The sequence below is a fragment of the Mustela erminea genome, chromosome 4 (assembly GCF_009829155.1).
Source record: "Mustela erminea isolate mMusErm1 chromosome 4, mMusErm1.Pri, whole genome shotgun sequence".
NCBI lineage: Eukaryota > Metazoa > Chordata > Mammalia > Carnivora > Mustelidae > Mustela > Mustela erminea.
Genome location: NC_045617.1, coordinates 32,906,084 through 32,927,975, shown reverse-complemented (window position 1 = coordinate 32,927,975; position 21,892 = coordinate 32,906,084). Strand labels below are relative to the sequence as shown.

At 33.3% G+C, this 21,892-nt stretch overlaps 1 long non-coding RNA gene across 3 annotated transcripts in view; it reads left to right on the top strand.

Annotated features, from left to right (window-relative positions):
• Nucleotides 1-21,892, top strand: part of LOC116588206 — a 932,011-nt gene that overhangs the window by 845,280 nt on the left and 64,839 nt on the right. For all 3 annotated transcript variants that reach the window (XR_004284841.1, XR_004284840.1, XR_004284842.1), the window contains one exon: nucleotides 8,544-8,628. This is a non-coding gene — a long non-coding RNA (uncharacterized LOC116588206). The remainder of the gene's footprint in view (nucleotides 1-8,543; nucleotides 8,629-21,892) is intronic.

Below are 21,892 nucleotides of genomic sequence, written 5' to 3'. Positions count from 1 at the left end.
CAGTAATAGATATACAAAGAATAAAGAGAAAAAAACCAAATATACCACTAAAGAAAATCAGCAAACCAGGAAAGAGTGGGAGACAAGAAAGGGTCAGAGAAAATGTTCAGAAATAACCACGAAACAAATAATAAAATGACAGTAAGTACCTATCTATCAATAACTACTTTGAATTCAAATGGCATAAGTGCTTATACATAAGAGTGTATAGTAAAACAAGATAACTTTATATGCTACCTACAAGAGACTTAGAGTTAAAGACTCTTACAGATAGAAAGTGAGGGGATGAAAAAACATCTATCATGCAAATGGATGTCAAAAGAAAGCTGGAGAAGTAACCCTTATTTTGGACAAAGTAGACTTTAAAACAAAGATGGTAACAAGAGACAAAGAAGGACATGATATAATAATAAATGGGACAATTCAACAAGAAGATATAGCAATTATAAATATTTATGTACCTAACATAGGAACACCAAAATTCATAAAACATGAAATAGCAAATATAAAAGAAAAAATCATTAATAATACAATAATAACAGCATACTTTAACACCCCTCTTACACCAGTGGACAAATTAGCAAAACAGAAAATTAACAAGGAAACCATGCATTGAATGACACACTGTACCAAATAGATTTAACACAAATATTCAGAACATTCCATCCTAAGACAGCAAAATATACATTCTTTTCAAGTGCCTATAAAACATTCTTCAGAAGAGACCACATATTAGCTCATAAAACAAGTCTCAACAAATTCAAGGTGGAAGTTAGGCCATGCAACTTTTTTGACCACAATGTTATCTTAGAAGTCAACCACAAGAAAAAATCTGGAAAGACCACAAATACATGGAGGTTAAATAATATGCTACTAAACAATGAATGGGTCAACCAGAAAATAAAAGAAGAAATAAGAAGAACCTGGAAAAAAATGAAAATGAAAACACAACAATTCAAAACCTTTGGGATGCAACAAAAACTGCTTTAAGAAGGAAGATTTTGGTAATACTGACCTACCTCAAAAAGCAAGAAAAATCTCAATTAAACAACCTATAGTTCCTAAAGGAACTATTAAAAAAAAAAAAAAAAAACCTAAAATCAGCAGAAAGAAGAAAATTATAAAGATTAGAGAAGAGAAGAAATAAATGATATAGAAACTAAAACAAACAAGCAAACTATAGAAGAAATCAAAGAAACCAGAGCTGGTTCATTGAAAAAAATCAATAAAGTTGATAAATCTCTAGCCAGACTTTCCAAGAAAAAAAGAGAAAGGCCTCAAATAAAACCACAAATGAAAGAGAAGAAATAATAACCAAACTACAGAAATATAAACAATTATAAGAGAATATTATGAGAAACTATATGTCAAAAAATTAGACAACCTGGAAGAAATGAATAAATTCCTACAAACATATAAACTACCAAAACTGAAACAGGAATAGAAAACTTCAACAGTTAGTAATCTTCAAAGACAGTGAATCAGTAATCAAAAAACTCCCAGTGAACAAAAGTCCAGAATCTGATGGCTTCACAGGTGAAGTATACCAAACATGTAAAGAAGAGTTAATACCTCTTCTTCTCAAACTATACCAAAAATAGAAACGGAAGGAAAACTGCCAGATCATTCTATAAGGTCAGCATTACTGATACATCTGATAAACACAAGTGGCCAAAATTCATAAAGAACTTACAAAACTCTTCATCCTAAAAACAAATAATCTAATTAAAATGGGCAGAAGAGATGAACAGACATTTCTCCAAAGAAGACAGGGATATGGCCAACCATCACAAGATAATATACACACCATTACTGATCATCAGGGTAATACAAATCACAAGTACAATAAGATATTACCTCACACTTGTCAGATGGCAAAAATCAACAACACAAGAAAAAACAGGTGTTAGCTAGGATGTGAAGTAAGGAGAACACTTGTGCACTGTTACTGTGAGCGCAAACTTGTGCACCCATCATGGAAAACAGCATGGTGGTTTTTCAAAAAAATTAAAAATAGAATTACCCTACTATCCAGGAATCACACTACTGGTAATTCCCTATGGCAATGCATGAGATTTTGAGTCCTTCCACTTCCTCACCAACACTTGATATCATAAATTTTTTTATTTTTAGCCATTCTAGGGTATATATAATGACATTCCATACTGATACATGCAACAACATGGACAGATCCTAAGAAATTTAGCTGAGTAAAATAATTATATACAAAATAAACACACTGTACAACTCAACTGCATGAAAGAGGCAAATTTGAAGGATAGTGACTGAAAGCAGCTCAGTATTTGCTTGATGCTGGGGATAGGGCTAAGAATTACCTGCAAAGCAGCCTAACAGGAAGAAACTTTTGAAGATCATGGACATAGTCTATGTTTTTATTAGAATAGTAGCATTGGTATATATATTTGTTAGAATTCTTCACAATATACACTTAAAAGTGGTGCATTTAATTGTGTGTAAATTATAAATCTATAAATTGATACATTAAGAACCATGTTAAACGTGCTTTTGATTGTTAGCAAAATATTGTGAACATATCTGCTTGCTATTAAGAATACAAAGTATTTTGGGTCGCCTGGGTGGCTCAGTGGGTTAAGCCTCCACCTTCGGGTGAGGTCATGATCTCAGGGTCCTGGGATCAAGCCCCACATCGGGTTCTCTGCTCGGCAGGGACCCTGCTTCTCCCCACCTCTCTCCGCCTACTTGTGATCTCTGTCAAATAAATAAATAAATAAAATCTTAAAAAAAAAAAATACAAAGTATTTTAAGAATGTGAAAGAAGGGTGTGCATAATCCATAAAATCTGACGTTGTGTCTTCCAGCAAACGTGACTATAAAAGCTGTCTGAGTATCCTGCATTTTGTTCAATTCAGTCACATCTTTACATCTAGGGGGTAAAATTCTGATCAGTTGGTCAATTGGGTCTGGTTCATATATTTCTAATTTACCAAAATCTGAATATTTGCTCATGATTAATAAATAAATGCATGTTCTTATAAAAAGCAACACAAGGTAAAATAGCATCCATCATTCCATCACCTAAAGGAATGATTATAGTTTGGAGTATTCCTTTACTTTTAGTGCAATTTTTACATGTCTCAGATAATATGGTAAGCGATATTTTGTGAGTACGTTTTTTACTCAATATGAAATCCTTAACATTTTCCCAAGTCATTAAACATTCCATAAACATCATTTTAATAACTGCATAATAGTCATCTTATGCCTGTACCATAATTAATTATTACTCTCTTAATGGCATTTAACTTTTTTTTCTAAACAGCAGTCACACTGCCTAGCTCACTGAAAGTTCAACAAAAAATTTTGTTGAATGAATGAATGAGTCATAAACAGTGTTGTGAAGAACACTGTTATCATGGGTGATCAGACCAAAACGATACCATATATAGGTTTTCGAAAGTTAAATAAGACACGTTTTAAAATAATTGTGTTTTAGAGAGTTATAATTCTGTTTTTAAAGATTTTTATTTATTAGTTTGAAAGAAAAAGAGAGCCAGTGAGAGAGAGTAGGGTGGGGGGGAAGGGGCAGAGGGAGAAGCAGGCTCCTGGTTGAGCAGGGAGCTCCATGCCTCATAGGGCTCTTAACTGACTAAGCCACCCAGGAGCCCCTAAGTTCATTTTTAACTGGCCATTTCTTTTAATAGTGTACCAGTATGATCAATTAAAGGTAAAACTCTGCCTGTTTCTTTCTTTCTCTTAAAACCAAAACCAAAACCAAAACAAAACAAAAAACAGTCTAATGGTAGTCTTATCTCTAAGGACATTTTTAGATGGTCTCTGATTCAACTACACTTATTTAAGTCCATTTTCTGAATTCAAGGTTTCTTGCCTTGATTATAGCTTCTGCTACTATGCTTTGCCATTACTGCCTTTTTGCATACAGAAGGATGAGTTTGGTCTTTCTGTAAATTCATTTTCACTTGTGCTCTGCCCTACATTAGTCAGCCCTCATTTATTTTCCCAATGCAGCAGCAAGCATGAGGCTGCAGTCTCTTTTTGTGTTGATTCCTCTGCTCTATTTCTCAAAGTCAAACTTTCTCATTGCTGGAAAGGGCAAGTCTTGGGCCCTATTGAACACATTTCAGGTCTTGCTAATCAAGCTGGATATCAAGGCAAGAGTGCTGGCTGATCATCTGTCTCCTTGGCTAGAAAATTGCCTGTTGCTGGCTCCCTCCTTCTGCCTGTTCTCACTCTGATCTTAGCCTTTCCTGAGCAGGGAGAGGCTATTGAGCCTGATGCAATGCTACAAAGCTAGAAAAAATATTTTCTTGAATTATTGCTGCTAAGATATTAATTCTTGGAAGGTTCTTAATTTCTTCATAGTCTTTTCTAATTTCTACATTTCTAATTCTCCTCTTTCTTTATAATTTGGGGGTAGTTGCTTAACATTAAAAATATTGTTATTTATTTTCAAAACACTGCTTTCCTGGGAGAGAAGTCACTTTTTTTTAGACTTATTTATTTATTTGAGAGAGATGGAAGGCATGCACATAGGTGTGAGTAGGGGGAGGGGCAGAGGGAAAGAATCTCAAGCAGATTCCTGCTGAATGCAGAGCTCAGATCCAAGCAGGGCTAGATCCCAGGACCTATGAGATCATGACCTAAGCCAAAAGGATGAGTCAGACATTCAACCAACTGAGCCATCTGGGAACCCCAAGAAGTCACTTTTAAAATACTAATTAGATAATTAAATTGTGTCATGTACCTTATGTAATTCATGCCCAGGACTTAAATCCATATTCATATAACCCAAATAACCAAACTAGTATGTTTTCTTGATAGTTTAGTTATCATAAAAATAAATGTAGATGAAGTCCCAAAAGTTCATTTTTGCTTTTGTTTTTCTTGCCTTTGGAGGAATGTCTTGAAAGAAGTTGCTGTGGCTGATGTCACAGAGGTTACTGCCTATGTTCTCCTCTAGGATTTTGATGGATTCCTGTCTCAACACAGATGGGCCTGGAGGAGATTATGCTGAGTAAAATAAGTCAAGAAGAGAAAGTAAATTATCATATGGTTTTACTTATTTGTGGAACATAAGGAATAGCATGGAGGACATTAGGAGAAGGAAGGGAAAAATGAAGGAAGGGAAATCAGAGGGGAGAGGAACCCGCTCCGCTCCCCCTCTGAGAGAAACTGTGGACTCCGGCAATCGAACTGAGGGTTTTAGAGGGATGAAGGGTGGGGCATGGGTTAGCCTAGTGATAGTTATTAAGGAGGCCATGTATTGTAGGGAGCACTGGGTGTTATACACAAACAATGAATCCTGGAACACTACATCAAAAACTAATGATGTACTGTTTGGTGACTAACATAGCATAATAAAAAAAAATAAAGATGTAACCATCTGCACGCTGAAAAAAAATCTATATGCCACATACAGCCTGCCTGGCTTTTCCAAAGATAAGTCTGAAAAAAGGGAAATAAAATAGTTGGAGCAACTCAAATGATTAAGTGACAGCATCTCCATATTTCATATGCTTCAAGGAACATTTGTTCTTTCACTTCTTTGAGTAGAGTTCAATAACTTTCTGTTTCACTGAAAATCTAGAATTTTTATGCAGCTTAATAAAGTCTTAATAAAGTTCTCTTTTACAAGAGAAAAGTGGCTCACTGTTTCCCTCTAGGAGATATATTAAAATTTACAAAAATCTGAATATAGGTAAACAAGAAATAGACAAGACATCACAATGAGTCAACTTTCTCTATGAATCAATCCAATTTCACACTGTGTTAAAATGATCAGTTCTTTCCCTAATTGTATGCTAGTAATAAAAGTAAACAGTCTCTGAAGAAAGTAGCATCAATCAGAACTTCCAGTTATCTCTTTAACTTCTCATGTAACATCTTTAAAAAATTATCAGGCTCATAAAGGTTAAGAATTAACTGAAAATCTGAGGAAAAAACAGAAAATAGTAACTAATCTATAGGAAACCAAGATATGGTGGTATCAGACAAAAATTCAGCACAAAACTTGGAATTACAATAATCTAATAAAAATTCTAAAAGTGGATAATACAATAAATGTAATTAAGAATGCAAAATATGGTCTTAACAGTAGAATAGATGTAGGTTAAGAGAGAATTAACAATTTGGAAGAGAATGCAAAAGACAATATTCCAGACTGAAGCAAGGAAAAATTAAGGATAGACAATAAGGTGAAAACATAAAAGATATGCAAAACGTGGCTAAATGGTCTAACATATATGTAATTGAAGTTATAGGAAAAGGGGAAAAGAATGGGGCAGAACCCATTTTTCTGCAGTAATTGAAGATAGATGGGTTTAGAATTTTCCAAACTAAGTAGAAAAAAATTGCAGCATTCACAAAGCTTTGTGAATTTCAGACAGAATTAATGAGCAAACCAAACCAAACCAAAACAAAACCACCTAAAAACAAGGACTTCAGAGAAAACTGCTGAAAACCCAAGACAAAGAGACAATCTTTAAAGTAGCCAGAGTAAAATGATTTCTTTCAAAAGAGCCAGAGAAAGACAAATGAAGAAATAAACCAAGAAAGACTTGGAATTGAAGAAAAATGTGATCTAGACTTGAAGACTGAAGAGTATCCCCAGGTTGTTGCTAAAGAGCTTATTGCAGAACATGAACTGTGCCCCTGACTCAGAAATTAACTTGCCCAGATTGGGCAATAAAGACAGAATGTTGAAAAATTCCTTGTAGTTGTCTTCTGTAGGTCACAAATGACAATGGGAGATGCCTCAATAGAATTGGGCTTTCTTATTTCCGTGGGGACATAGCAAGATAGTTGGTAGAGGCCAAAGAAATGGGGATGCATATCCAGCAGAGAGACAGTAGAAGCAATATTTACCACAACGAGAAAAAAAAACTGAATGCTTTAAGGCTCAAATATTTTACAAGGTCATTTGCTGGCAGGTGACAGTGAATAAAGCTGCGATATCTTGAAACCCAATTTAAAGCTTTTTTGGCTAATCAATACGGTCTTCAATTTTGAAACACATTTCTCTCCATTACAAATGAGGTGAGAGATACGGTATAAGTGACAAGTCAAAAAGTATGGCACAATTCCCTTGGCAGCTGCCCATTTCCTTGACTCCATTACTATGCACTTCATGAGGGCCTGTCAATGTTGCTAGCTGAGGAAGGGTCAAGGGTTTGGGGAAAACAGGTGTTGCTCAGACCATTTTACTTGACAGTAGTGAACACTGAGGTCACTGACCCAGTGGAAGGAAAATAGGCCCAACAACAGTGGCAAGCTGTACATGTGACATTCTTTGCCCTCTTTTTTTACATTCATTTCCTTTTTGATTCATAGTGAATCTTTTCTTTTTCAACAACATAAGGAATGTTTCTGGGCCCTAGAAGAACTCACGTCTAAAGATATCTGTGGATTTTTTAAATTTCAAGACAGGTTGAAAAGTTATCTGAGGCCAGGGTTTGGGTGATTGGGTGATAAATTCTGACTTCTCTCAAGAGGTATAAGTAAAATAGAGCATACAGAAGAATTACACAATTTTTTTTTTTTTTTTGGTTTAACATGATTTGACTTTAATTTTCCTATATGCATCAAGTGGGCACAATGTTTTATTTATTTATTTGACTTCTCTTTTACTTTTCTCTTTTTATTTTCTTATGATTTCTATTTCTCTATTTCTCTTCTCTCTCACAATCTTTCATACACTGGCTTGCTTATACACATACACACACACTCACAAGCACATTTCCCTCTTTAAATAAAGGAGGAGGTCTTATCTAATATTTTGAGATTTTTATTTCATGAGTATTATTAAGGAATGTAAGTTGGGCATGTTTTGAAATATTCTTTGAAAGATAGCTGTAAGTCATCTTTCTACTTGATGCATACCACACAAAATGAAAATATTATTTTTTTATTTTTTAAAAACTCCTTTAAAAGTAACAATCCTCTATAAAGATGCTATCAGGTGGTATTAAGTGACATTATTTTTTGCAAAGTAGTGTAAAAAAAAAAGTACATATTTCAGTATATACTCCAAATAATATTTTATAGCTTAGGTAGTATGCAGCTTTCTAATATTCTAGAGTATTTATGAAGACAACTGGGAATTATCTTACTAAGTATTCAATTTAAAACCATTATAGCATATTTTATTACTGGGTAATACCAGCATAAGTGAAAAAAAAAAAGGTTAAAGAATATATCAAAATACAAACTAGAATTGAAGAAATACCATGATGTCCTGTGATGGAATGATAATGTTATGAATATCTGTTGGTATGTTCCAGCAATTAAAAAAAAAATTTTTTTTAATAAATGGAATAGACACATTTAATCAACATCTGTCAGATTCAGACTTGAACAGCTAAGGGAAAAACCAAAGGCAACGATGGCAGGGGTTTCATATTTATAAGGAAATATTATATGGATCAATTTATAAGCTTGCTTCTTTTTTGATAAGAGGAGAAATACCAATTGTTTGAAAAAAAAAAAAAGCTTTACTTTTACATTTGACATTTAGTTTGCACATGTTTCTTTGTTTTACTTTTCAGGCTCAACTTTCCTACATAATTAAGAATTTGCAGCTTAAGCACTGCCAAAAACCACATCTGCACTGAAATCAATTATCTGTGTTTGGTAAGTGGGGCAGAAAACATTTGATAAATATTTTTTATCTGTAATAAATTCCAATATGCATGCTTTATCTATGACTTTATTGAAGAGTCAAGAAAATTCTAAGTATCTCTTAGGATTATTTTGCCCAAACTACCTTGTATTTTGGTAAGATGAAGAACTTGCTCTTACCAATATATTTAATCTATTGTACCTAAAACCAAGAAGTTTAATATGCTGCTATTCTTAAATAAAAATACAGGCCTTTGTATAATCCATTTGAATCTGGTAGGGTTTTTTTGTTTGTTTGTTTGTTTTTTAAAAGACAGCTTTTTTTTTTAAGATTTTATTTATTTACTTGACAGAGATATCAAGTAGGCAGAGAGGCAGAAAGAAAGAGAGGGGGAAGCAGGCTCCCTGCTGAGCAGAGAGTCTGATGCGGAGCTGGATCCCAGGACCCTGGGATCATGACCTGAGCTGAAGGCAGAGGCTTTAACCCACTGAGCCACCCAGGTGCCCCAAATCTGGTAGTTTAAATTTTCATCAAAGTCAAGCTCAAAGCAAAATACTTCCAATTGATCATATTAAAAAATTAAATCTTACTTGTCTTAGTCTATTTGGGCAACCATAACAATGCCATTGACTGGGTAGAATATTAACAACAGAAAGTATATTAAGTATTTGTTATAGTATTAGAGGCTGGGAATTCCAAGATCAAGGTGCTGGCAAATTCATTGTCTGGTGAGGGCCCACATTCTGATTTATAGACAGTTGTCTTTTTTCTATGTCCTTACATGGAGGAAGGGGCGACAGAGCTCTCTAGAGTCAGTCTCTCTCTCTCTCTCTTTTTTTTTTTCTAGAGTCTCTTTTATAAAACCATGAATCCTATTCATGAGAGCTTCTCCCTCATGATCTAATCATCTCCACAAGGCCTTCTTTCAACACTGTACTGGGGACTGGTTTCAACATACAAATTTGCCGTGGGAGTGTGAGGGGGAGACACAAACGTTCGCCCTATAGTATCACTATTCATTGCTATTTCTTTCATCATTTTATCTAATAAAGATTAGTAATTTAGATGCCCAGGATATCTTAACTTCAATAGACCATCTTATCTTTGAGTGTCAGAATTTTCCAAACACCTAAGCATTCTCTTACTATATTTGGCCCTTGACCTCAGTTTTCTCTTTGGTATTTTGTGTTAACAATTTTTTTCTAAAGATTGACTAATATGTATAAAAAATAGACTGCAATTTTAATCTTTGATAATAAGGCCACAAAATATAAAATTCATGAGTATTATTGTCATTGGTTAAATCATTTACAAAAATGATGGCAAATAGTAACAGTACAAAAGCATTTAGAGTAATTGTGGAAAAAATAATCCAGGGTATAGAAACAAAGTATAAGAAAACAAAAGACTGAGAAAGTGAAAAGACAATAAAATGCAAAAGAGTTAATAGTGGATACTAACCCATTCGATGAATATTTGTTGAACAGCTAATATGTTCTAGATGCTGATCGATTTCCATGATTTGCCACTAATCACTTTGCATTGACAGATTTTATAATAGATATTTTTCTGATACCAAAGAATGGCCATTTATTATAGAAAAATACCGATATAGAAAAATGTCTAAAAATAAAATTGAATAACTCTTTAATAATATCCTTGAGTATGAAACATTGCTAACATTTAATATATTGTCTTTTCTGTCTATATATTATTTTTATTGAACTGCAAATCTTCTAAATATTGAGCATATATTATGATTTTAAGTTAGCTTTATTTTTTATTATTTTCCCATTATATTAAAATCTAAAATATTTTACATGTTTCTCTGTGTTTCAACAAATGTATGTGCCAAAATATTTGTAATCCTTCCCTTACTCTTGGGCATTTAGGTTGCTTACAGTGTTCTGTTTATTAGGTGATGTTATAATCAATATTCCCATTCATAAAGTTTTGATTTTCTTCACCACATATGTCCACAAAATAAATCCCCCAAAATATACTATAAGTATAAAATCTATATCCAGCTGAATTATATCAATTTAAATGTCTACCAGGACTTCAAGGTTATGCCTAATTCTTGGTTCCCCTCTCTAATTTTTATCATCTAACACCTTAATCCTTGTGTAATAATTTTGGATTATGATATGAGGTATGAATGCTGATTAATACAGATATTCTCACAAGTAAATTTTGCAGGTGAATGTTAGGACCATTTGCCATTTTGCTATAAAAAATAGGAAAATAGTCTATTACAATAAATAGGATATCAATTTCAGGGTATCAGTATCAATATCAGCTTCAATCTAAATTAATAGTAAGAAAGAATTAATACCATTTAAAATTATATATCTAAAGGCAACTTAATTTTTTTAAAGATTTTATTTATTTATTTGATAGAGATATAGTGAGAGAGAACACGAGAGGGGAAAAGGTCAGAGGGAGAAGCAGACTTGCTGTGGAGCCAGGAGCCTGATGTGGGACTCAATCCTGGGACTCCGGGATCACAACCAGAGCCGAAGGCGTTGCTTAACCTACTGAGCCACCCAGGCACCTCTAAGAGCAACTTATTTCTCTTTATTCAAGTAATATTATAAAAATTACAGTAACATAAAATTTTAAAACTATAATATAGTAATAAACCATACATTTTATATGATATACCATAGAGTATAACATATATTTTAAATTACTATATATAATATATTTAATATAAGGCCTAAAATTTAGTAATAAAATTTATTTATTTATTTATTAAGATTTTATTTATTTATTTGACAGAGATCACAAGTAGGCAGAGAGGCAGGCAGAGGGGGAGGGGGAAGCTAGCTCCCTGGTGAGCAGAGAGCCCAATGTGGGGCATGATCACAAGACCCTGAGAGCATGACCTGAGCCAAAGGAAGAGGCTTAACCCACTGAGCCACCCAGGCACCCCATAAACTAAATAATTTATTAGGTGATCTCACGTTTTGTTTTAAATTATTTATTAGTGTTTTATTATTTTGTTGATGTTGCAATTATATTTTAGATAAATTTTATAACTGATTATTAAAGGTATTAAGAGAGATTAAAGAGGAAAATAGTACAATGTTAAAGGATTAGACTTTTAATTCGAATATGCCCAGTTTTTGGATACTGACTTTAGAAAAATTCATATTTCTGGTGAAATTATATACCATCCCAAGAATTCTATTATCCACATATGAGGGTGGGAGAAAGATACTTGAAGAGATACAAGATATATTGAAGCTTCACTAAGATAACCATGCACTGCTTCTGTGGAAATCACTTAAAAACTCTAAGGAAGATGGGGCATCTGGGTGGCTCAGTTGGTTGAGCATCTGATCTTGATTTCAGCTCAGCTCATGACCTCAGGGATGTGAGATGGAGCCCTATGTCAAGCTCTCCTTGTCCTACTCCACTACCCCTCCTCCTTGCTCACCCACACTCTTGCTCTTTCTCTCTCTAAAATAAACAAGTCTATAAATATATAAATAAAATCTTTTTTTAAAAAAAAACTCTAAATAAGATGAACAGTATATAAATCTCAAGAAGGAGGTGACAAAGATGGGAAACACTAGGATCAATAAAACTTATACTGTTTTATCCAAATGGTAAATTAACTATCTGGGAATATGTAATATAAATACTAAATTAAAACCCTTGAAAAGGACAGATATTCTATAGAGGAAATTATAATAACAATATCAAATTTAAAATATGTAACTATCTCAACAAAACATCGAAATTAGGGTTGGAGTTTAGAATAAGCTGAGGAAGGAAGTAAGGAAGTAAAATTTTTCCAAATGTCTCCTCTTTGTGTGAAAGGGAAAAGGAGGGAGGAGTGGGAGGAATGGATCTTATTCCTCTGAGCTAATGTTACTGTGGTGCAAGATAAGTCTTAGGTAAAAGAATGTAAAGCATTTTGATGTACACAAGAGCACATCTGAGTGGGGAAAATATCTAGGATATACTTTTCTAATCATGATAGAGAAAAATATGCCTGATTCTATAAATGGAAAGGAGGATAATATCAATAACATGACAAATTGTAGTATTACTTTCAAATTTACAAGGATAAAATGAATGAAAACAGTATGATCAAATGAGAAATAAAGAAAATTTAGAATATAATAAATATGTAATTAGATCAAAGCAGCAAAGTCAAATTTATAAAGCAACACTAAATATAAATGGAGTAAGTTTTTTTTCATTAGAGAACAGAGACTGTCAGGATGAGTTCAATGAGCAGGAGAATATAAGACACATAATAAGGCAATGCATTAAATTCAATTTAAAGAAGTTATGGGAAAGAAACACTAGGCAAAAGTAAAGAAGGTAAAATGTCAGTGGTCGTATCAGACATATCTCAATCAGTGTTAAAAGGCTGAAAATGAGAAAGATATTAAGAAATGGTAACATTATTTATAAAGAAAATATTCCAGGATCTTGTATTTGACAAGGCACAAAATAGCTGAATCTGTTTACAAAGAGATATTTTAATTATCCTCTATCAGGTTTGAAGAGATATACAAATAAATATATCTCATAAAAATAAACTGAATATAAAATCAATACCATTGCATTTTAGCTATACATAGGAGTTTTTATCTCTTGCAAAGGGAAGATACTTATTTTGGATGTATTAAAGAATTTGCAAAAATCTGTCCATATGGCCACAAGAAAAGCTCACAATATTTAAAACAAAATTTTTGTTACAGGTTTTACTCATTGATTATTACCAAATAAAGCATAATAAAAAATTTAAAAAGTTATTTGTGGAAAATATATAACTATCAAATCAATGGAAATTAAGAAAAAAATGGAAATTAAGATATCTCTAGAAAGCCAAACAGAAAAAAAAAAAAAAAAAAAAACCACTTCATGATAAAATTGTAAGGGCATAGCAAAAGTGCTACCCAGAGGAAAATGCACTATTCATGTCTTAGTGAATAAAAAATATTTATAAATTATTTTATGAATTTAGAAAAAATAGAATAGTGCAAAATAAAGTAGAAAAACATACTAAAATTAAAAATTGAAATTAAGAGGGGCATCTGGGTGGTTAAGGGAATTGAGTGGCCGACTCTTGATTTTGGCTCAGGTCCTGGGACTGAGCCTTGTGTCAGAATCTGTGCTCAGTGGGGAGTCTGCTTCAGGATTCTCTCTCCCTCTGACCTTCCCCCCTACTCTTGGCTCTCTCTCAAATAAATAAGTCTTTAGAAAAATAAAAAATAATAAAAATGGATACTAATAAAATAGAATATAGAGAATAGTAAAATTTAAATTGAGATGATTTAATATTGATAATATACAGATGGTTCCTGATTTAGGATGGCTTGACTTATGATTTTTCAACTTTATCATTGTGAGAAAGCAATAGCATTCAGTTAGAAACCGTACTTTAAAATTTGGATTTGCATCATTTCCAGGGCCAGTAATGTGTGCTGCTGGGCAGCAGCAATGAGCCACAACTCCCAGTAAGGCACATGAGCATGAAGGTAAACAAATGATATACTCAAAGAATGCTGTGCCCTAACAGTCATTTTTTTTTCACTCTAAGTACAGTTTTCTTTCTTGTTTTTTTTTTTTTTTGAGTACAGTTTTTAATATATTACATAAGATATTCAACACCTTATTATAAAATAGGCTTTCTTTTAGGGGATTTTGCCCAATTGTTGGCTAATGTAAATGTTCCAAGCATATTTAAGGTAGGCTAAGCTAAGCTATGATGGTCTGTGCATTAGGTAAATTAAATGCATTTTCAACTTATGATGGGTTTATCAAGATGTAACCCCACTGTAAGTTGAGGAAGACCTATAATGGGAGAGACCTCATGAGATTTATTAAGAATAAAATGGAGTAAAAGGAAAAAAGAAAAAAGTAAAAGAAGAAATAATTAAAAGTATTGCATAGATACAAAATTATGAGATAATAACATGTATATATTCATGGAAATATATGACAGAAAGATGATTAATGTCCCTGAAAATAGCAAATTTCCAAGAAAATACTCAGAATACTAGAAAAGAGTTTAGAAAGATAATTAAAGATTTACATTTGGAAATTATAACAAGTACTTTAATTTCTGTTAACATCATGGACTACATACTGTGCAAAATATTTACACTTCAAAGCAAACAAAAAAAATCTGTCCTTTAAAAGATACTCTAAATAAAGTAGAAGCCAATACATAGATGTGGAATAAATATATGTAATACACGTATCTGTAAAGATCTGAATCCTTAATATATAAAATGCACTTGAAATCAGCAACAAAAAGATAATCCTTCAAAATGAAAGGATTTTACCTTTTATGGAGAGTTTTTAAAAAATGAGCAAACCGTTCACAAAATAGGACATGTAAACTACTAAGAATGTGGATATTTGATCAAAATTTTTTTCCCATGAGGAAAGCGCTCAATGGGACATTTCTTCACATTCATTAGAATAGTAGAAAGTTAAAATGAGTAATGTCAATTCTTAGCAAAGTTTCAGAACAATAGGTGCTTTCTAAATTGCTTGTGGGAGTGTAAAATGGTAGAACTGCCTAGGAAAGCTATTTGACAATCCAATTCTATGTATTTACCTAAGTGAACTAAAAACATGTATTCATAAAATAATTGTACAAGGATATATATAGCAGCTTTATTCACGATATCTAAAACCTGAAATCAACAAAATGGCTCATAATATATGAATTTGTAAATAAACTCTGATATAATCACAGAGTGGATTACTACTCAGCAAAATAAAAGCAACAAATGGCTGAAACTTCCAAAAATATAGATAAATCTCAACTTTTAAAATTTTTTTATTTTTATTTGCTAAGAAGAAGCTACATACAAATCCCAGACATAAAAGAGAATACTTTCTGTATGATGTCATTTATATGAAGATCAGGAACATACAAGATTAGTTTATGGTGTTAATAATCATAACAATGACTGTCGCTAGAAAGAATAATGAGAGATCTTTCTGAGGAAATGGCAATGTTCTGTAAGTTGATTAAGGTTGTGGTTTCATGGATATATACATTTGTCAACCAAGACACATGTAAAGTAGTATTCATCAAATAATTATTTGTAAAAAAAAATTACAAATAATTATTTGTAAATAATCATTATTATTCATGACAAAAATTAGAAATATGCTAAATATCAATCAGTAGAGAATGATTAAATAATGCCTAAAGAAATTATAATATAATACTATAGTGCAGTACTATAATTTAGTAAAAAATTAAAGAATTACAGATATGCACAACAATATGAATGACTTTCAGAAATAAATGACTGAAAAAACTACACAGCAGAAAAATGCATGGAGCATTATTCCTGTTAAGTAAAAATTTAATCCATGATGAATTAAACAATATATCTTAAGCATAAATACAGACATCATAAAGCTATGAAATAGAGCCATAAAAAAAAAAATAAAACACCCAAATTTGGGAAGGCAGTAACCTCTCAGTTGGAAGAAAGCAGTTATACATTTAAAGGAATGCAGGGGTTTTCAAATGTTTTGGCTATGTTTACAATTTTTTAGCTTGCCAGTGGGTCCATGGCTATTTATATTCTTTTATATGTGTGAAATGTTTAATAATTTATAAATTGGGGTAAAAAAAATATAACTCAGTTGGTTAATGTATAAATTAGAAAACTATGAACCATCTCCTTTATTAGTCTTGAGCTACTGTGGTAAAAATGTCAATTCTTCAAATATTGGTTATTTAATGAAATTTCAAGAATCCAAACAGAATTATTATGAGAAGTAGATAAAATGATTTAAATTGTATATGGAAGATTAAATAAATAAGAGTCAAAATAGGAAGCTATAATCAATAAACTGGACCACTATAATACAACATGTACAAAATAAAGTCAAAATGGGTTTAAAAAAATTCTATATAAGTATTTTAGAGGTTACATATTCAACCTGGGTTTTTGTGGGAAGCCTTCTTAAAGAATGGAAATCCAGTTGCCAGAAAAAAATAAATAGGCATGTTTGATAATGTAAAAATGGAAACTTTGTATGGCAAAACATCACATTTTTTCCCAAAACTTGAGATGCAATACAATGGTAGAATAAGAGAATTGAGGATCTTGTATTGTTTCTAATCCTGCTCTCTAGTATATTATATATTGAGTGAATTATTTAATTACTAAATTAGATGAGTACTTTAAATTTAAATGAAGTCATCATTCATTTAAGGTAATCAACAAATATGTTTCGGGTACCTTTTACATTCTAGCCCTGTTTTATAATTGCTGGGGAAACAGCAGTGAATAGAACCAAAGAAAAACCTGCCTGCATGGAGCTCACATTTTAAATAAGTAAAATATATAATGAATAAAATAATAAGAAAATTGTATGTTAAAGAAAATAATATGTAGGGGAGCCTGGGTGACTCAGTTGGTTAAGTGTCTGCCTTTGGCTCAGGTCATGATCTCAGGGTCCTGGGATCGAGTCCCTCATCAGGCTCCCTGCTCAGTGGGGAGCCTGCCTGTCCCTCTCTTCCTTGCTTATGCTCTCTCTCACTCTTTCTGTTAAATACATAAATAAAATATTTTTTAAAAAGAAAATAATATGTAAATTTGTAATATGTTAGATAATGATAAAAGCAGTGAAGAAAAACCAGAGTAAGATGTAGAGAGTATGCTGTGTGTGTGTGTGTGTGTGTGTGTGCGTGTATGTGTGTGAGTGTGTGTATGTATGTATAATTTTAGACAGGGTAGAAATTGTTCCCTGAAAGTGACAGGTGAATAAAGACCTGAAGGAAGGAAGAAAGTAAGTCATGTGAATATTCAAGTTAAGAATATTAGAGGCAAAAAAAAAAAAGAATATTAGAGGCAGACGAAAGAGCAAGTTCAAAGGCAGTGAGTTGGGAACATGCTCTATTTGTTGCAGGAGCCACAGAGAGGCCAAAGTACTTATAATGTAATGAGCTGGGTTGGGGGCAATGGAAAAGGAGGGAGAGGTGATAAAAGACAAAGACGTAACTGGGAACCAGATCAAAACTATCCACAGAAATAGAAGAAAAGTCAGAATATATAGTCATAAAAGCAGATTGCTAGAATTAAGAAGAAATCTCGATAAGCTTGTGGAAATTCTTTTGCATAGGTTTCTGTTTTCTCAGTAAAATAGAGAGTAGAGTTGTTGCTGAGAATGAACATGAGGGAGGAAATACTGGAGATTTGTAAGAGGAGAAGGTATGAGTAAGTCATCATTCTAGATGATGGAGAGAGTGAATGAAACTATATAACCACTGAGCACTCAGAACCCAATTGAGATTTGTGATTAGAAATGAGTTCGGGGGCTGCCTGGGTGGCTCAGTGGGTTAAGCCTCTGCCTTCAGCTCAGGTCATGATCTCAGGGTCCTGGGATCGAGTCCCACATCGGGCTCTCTGCTAGGCAGGGAACCTGCTTCCTCCTCCCTCTCTCTCTCTCTCTCTTTCTCTGCTTGCCTCTCTGCCTACTTGTGTTCTCTCTCTGTCAAATAAATAAAATCTTTAAAAGAAAAAATGAGTTCGGAAAGCTGTGTGTGTGTGTGTGTGTGTGTGTGTGTGTGTGTGTGTGTGTGTGTTTCTCCAGCCACACTCAGTACAAATATATGTGCCAGAAGAGACAGGGTTGGATTTAGCCAGGTTGGTTGTTCTGCCAGTGGGATTTGAACAATGAATTGAAAAGGAACAGAGGAGTGGGAGTGTATGTGAGGGAGTAAATATAACTAAGTGAGGAAGTTAGCTGTGTAAACAGGAAAGTGGGGGCTTAAGGGTGACGAAGACCATAAATATCTGGTAGGCTCAATAGTTTATAGGTCTTCTGGGGATGAGGGTTGTGGAACACGGGATTTAAAGAGTGAGTTAAAAACATTAGGTGTGGTCGTTATAGATTTACACAATTAACATGGGGTTTTAGAAGAAAATAACTGCACTTATCCCAAGGTTTAAAGATAAAAAATAATATCTATTTGAGATTCATGAAAGTTCCAATTCAGTCATTTGTTTTAGACAGTGGTTTGAAGAGACACTTTGTACAATATTAAGTTGTACTATTTGATATGAAGCTCCTAAAAAAAAACCTTGCCAAATGTATTATTAATCTTCCATAGTTCTGTTTTTCATCTTTTTTTTTTTCTAAAACGTTTTGGAAGCCATTGATATCATTTCTTGAGAGTGATATCATTTTATCACCTCTGAGTATAAGGTTATTTTGTATGTCCTAAGAATACCCCTTTCAAGCTTCAAATATCCATTTGTTCATATACATATAATCTCTGTTTGTGTCTATGTCTATGTCTTATATATGTGTGTCTTTATGGTTGATAATCTCTTTTTTAAAAAAGATTTTATTTATTTATTTATTTATTTGACAGACAGAGGTCACAAGTAGGCAGAGAGGCAGGCAGAGAGAGAGGAAGGGAAGCAGGCTCCCTGCTGAGCAGAGAGCCAGATGCAGGGCTTGATCCCTGGACCTTGGGATTATGAGCTGAGCCAGAGGCAGGGGCTTTAACCCACTGAGCCACACAGGCACCCCAATAATCCCTTTTTAACACCGACTCTCAAACTTCATGTTCATATAGTTTAAAAACATAAAAAAAAAATTTAAATTCCATAAAATACCCTTTCCTACTCTCGTCTACTTACCATTTTTCTGCCATGTTCACTTGCTATTCCTTGCATGGTAAGGTTTCAATACCAAGACTTCAGCCCTAACCTAACATTTATTTTTGGCTGTTGAAGACAGCATGTAGGTCCTCTGTTTTAGGGAACTTGAATAAGAAGTCACTCCGTTATGCTATAAATGTTTGCAGAAATATAGATTTCTGTAAGCATAGTTGAAATTATTTTTTCTATAACGTTTTAATTTGAATTAAATTCCTATTTCCTCTATGCACATAACCTCTAAAAAATCTCTTTAGAATTTTAAAGTTTTGCAGGGAGGAGGGAACTCAGATCATTTGGTTTAGCATTTTGCATAATCTGTGTGAGACAATAAATGTTCTATTTGTTGCATACTCTATTTTCTCACAAGACAGTCATGAAATATATTAGCATGTTAAAAATTCTAGGAAGTCCTGTAGCAAAGAAATCTGACCAAATTCAATACTGTTTTTCTCATAGTTAATATCAAAATTACTACGTGTCTTTGTTTTTTGCTGAACACCTATTGACATCCCATTAAACAAATTCTTCTCAAAACAGTTTAAGAAATACTGTTCTCTCTATAGATGAATAAGCAGAGACATTGTAGATTGATAGTTTTTTCTAAAGTTATATGATTATCAGAAAGGACTAATTTGAATTCCCATAAGTCCTTCTTTCTTCCTGCATTTGCCTCCTAGCACTTTCTTATCTCCAGTACTGTACTCAGGCACACCGAGGCAAAAGGAAAAATCTACAACACTTATCCTATCTTTATTTAAAATGCTGATATGTTGGTTTTTAATTTATTTACATAATTTAAAAATATCTATTAAAATTTATGTATCTTGATTACTAAGTTTTTTGTTGTCCCTTATATTTTGTGCTTGAGTTCCCCATTCGCCTAACCAGGTTCTAGACTGGATTATCCCACCAAAACTAAATGTATCTCTAGTTTTGCAACATCCAAACCATTCCATATTACAAATTATTTAAAAGTACGATGGGGGTGCCTGCACGGCTTAGTTGGTTGTGGTGTCTGACTCTTGAACAGCTCAGGTCTTGATCTCAAGGTCGTGGGTTCAAGCCCCAACATTGGTCCCTATACTGGGCATGCAGCCTACTTAAAAATTAAAAAAAATTAAAAAATTAGTCATGTTCCCACCTCAAAACTCAATCTTTGGTTATTATCATTCCTCACATTTGTAAATAGAAACACACCTACTATTTTCTGTCTTTTTGCTCCTGGAAATAAGAGTATCCTTCCAATTTCTTGCATATTGATTTATAAATAACATGTAGATTATTTTTTTTAAAGATTTTATTTATTTATTTGACAGAGATCACAAGTAGGCAGAGCAGCAGGCAGAGAGAGAGGGGGAAGCAGGCTCCTGCTGAGCAGAGAGCCCAATGTGGGGCTCGATCCCAGGACCTTGGGATCACGACCCAAGCTGAAGGCAGAGGCTTAACCCGCTGAGCCACCCAGGCGCCCCATAACATGTAGATTATTACACACTTTCTGAAAGTCTGAGATTTTAATTAACTGATAATTATCACCCCAGATCTTACATTAATCAGTTCCTATGTGCAAGAGAATAAACTTAGGGCTGAGATTACATCTACTAGTTCTACTTAATAAAAATTTCTCTCCACCAGCTCAGTGGACTCAAATACAACATGTCCCAAAGTGTGTTTCAGAGAAGAGGGTGTTAATATGTTTGGGGTTGGGGGAGGTGGATATAGTAATAAAATTATTTGGATAGATAAAGATCTAAAGGAAGCTAAAGGAGTCTTTATTTCAGGACTTCTCAGAGCCTTTAATATACTAATGTTCTTCAGGAATATGAAAAAAAGAAACCTTACATAATGCAGTGTTTTCTAAATATATCTGAGTATAGAATCTTTATATATATGCCTGAATTTATGTGAGCTTTTGCATAGAACATCTGTCACAGCCCTATTGCTTCACAGAACATGTTTGGAAAGCACATCTCAAAGAGGCTAGTCAAACTTAGATTTTATTTAATAGAAAGATTTGTCAGATGATGTGTAATTCAATGTTCAGTGGTTCCACTTTGTTCTCCACTAGTAGTTGATTCACTTGTCCCGAAGACCAGCCAGGGCTCTCCTTGCACAGGAGCCAAATATTAAAAATTAATTGTTTTACTAAGTGGCAATTTATGAGAATAGACTTTATTTTTCTGATCAACACATCCACCTTTTCACAGCTGAATATTTTTCTAACTCTTGGGAACCTGATCTTCACCTCATGAAAGCGTTCCCCTAATCAGTCATATTTGTGACAGCTGATGTGTTTCTCCCTATTGGCTCAGGTAACTGACCTGTTTCCTTTGAAAGAAATTTGGCAAATTTGGAAAATCCGTACCACCTTCCTTGTTATACCTCTGTTGTTTTCCACATACAATGTACCCTTTCTCATCTGGCCATCCATGAGGTCTGAAAGACCTCTTATTTTGCTGTTTTTTTCCTTATTCTCGGAGATGCTGACAAAAAGAATTCCTTGTGTCCCAAGCCAAATATTAATTGGAAAAAGTTAGTAGTGATCTGCTGAAAAAAAATTTTCTTTAAAGATTTTATTTATTTATTTATCAGAGAGAGAGAGGGGGAG